This window comes from Aplysia californica, unplaced genomic scaffold, assembly GCF_000002075.1.
Source record: "Aplysia californica isolate F4 #8 unplaced genomic scaffold, AplCal3.0 scaffold00066, whole genome shotgun sequence".
NCBI classification, from domain to species: Eukaryota; Metazoa; Mollusca; class Gastropoda; order Aplysiida; family Aplysiidae; genus Aplysia; species Aplysia californica.
Genome location: NW_004797336.1, coordinates 997,806 through 999,059, shown reverse-complemented (window position 1 = coordinate 999,059; position 1,254 = coordinate 997,806). Strand labels below are relative to the sequence as shown.

Here is a 1,254-nt window from a genome sequence, read left to right as displayed (position 1 = left end):
TGAACGCGCACCGGGTGAGAATAGCCACAAGACTCGCCTGCACTATTCTCACTCCGGGTGAGAATAGAGGTGGCCTTTGCAAAATCAACTCATTCCTGCCCCCTCGTTCGTCTAGATTTAGTGTCAACCAAGACTGGCAACACTGCCAAAAACATAAATCTAGCACTACGAAATGTGCAATTTCACCTTCTTCAAAAGCAAATCTCAATTGTTTACATCTCTCTCTGCTCTTTCAAAACAAAACAAGATCTAGGGGCCTATAGATCTAGACAGATCTTCTGGCACAGAAAAGCAAATTGAGTATGCTTGTCCAGATTTTTTAATCTTTATCATACTTTATGTTTATGCCATTTAGGATTTTGGGCCTATATCAAGGAGTTTAGAACTGCCTATATCAAGGAGGTTACAGTTTTAAGGTCCTTTGCCTAGACCTATATTAATATATTTTCACAATGGGGGGGGGGGGGTGCTTTTTTTGTTTACGCCTACCCCTCCTATCCATAGAAAAAAACAAAAACAAGTAGGCCAACCTCCTGTGCCTGTGCGCATTCGCAGAATCATGTTAATGAATAAAATCTCAAGACGCACGGTCAGCTTTTACTGTAGTTTTGTTCTGAGTCGCAAATGATGAGTCTTATTACTATATACAATATAAGCGGTAAAAGTTCAATAATTAATTTATTATCATTCCTTTGGCAGGTTTATGGGTAATAGCCTATATTATAGTATGAAACACTACACTGTTGTCTACGGCCATACCACGTTGAACCTACCGGTTCTCGTCCGATCACCGAAGTCAAGCAACGTCGGGCGTGGTTAGTACTTAGATGGGTGACCGCTTGGGAACACCACGTGCTGTAGGCGATTTCTTTTTGTTTCAAATAGTACATTTAAATGGTCACTCATGGACTGTGAACAAGCCCACACACCTCAATGTTTTGTCCAGTCTGTTATTGAGTGATTACATGTTTTGCCTAAATTGTTGCTTTGACCTCAAAAATTTACCCTTCACAATAAAAAAAATTAAACAACAAAAATAAAGTAAAGTAAATAAAAGAATCACCAGAGACATAAAAGTCCAGGCCATGTTTTTTTTGTGTGGTTTTTTTTTTGTAAGTGTTTTACGGCGCTCGCAACTGCACAGGGTCATATGAGCGCGCCGGGCACACTTAATAGTTTTAGTTGGAGGAAATTTTTAATTTTGCCCAGGTGGGGGCCGAAGCCTACTCTTATCGATTTTAGACCACCAAGGGA

General features: G+C 40.1%; 1 protein-coding gene and 1 non-coding gene across 3 annotated transcripts in view; one reads left to right on the top strand and one right to left on the bottom strand.

The window, feature by feature from the left end:
• LOC101851930 (ankyrin repeat and SOCS box protein 1) overlaps positions 1 to 274 on the bottom strand; it is a 20,289-nt gene extending 20,015 nt beyond the window's left edge. For both annotated transcript variants that reach the window (XM_005093579.3, XM_005093580.3), the window contains exon 1: positions 187 to 274. The gene's annotated coding sequence lies outside the window, so the exon portion shown is untranslated. The remainder of the gene's footprint in view (positions 1 to 186) is intronic.
• Positions 275 to 745: 471 nt separating this feature from the next.
• LOC118477334 lies at positions 746 to 864 on the top strand. The gene has a single exon (XR_004858298.1). It is a non-coding gene; the product is annotated as a 5S ribosomal RNA (ribosomal RNA).
• Positions 865 to 1,254: the final 390 nt, after the last annotated feature.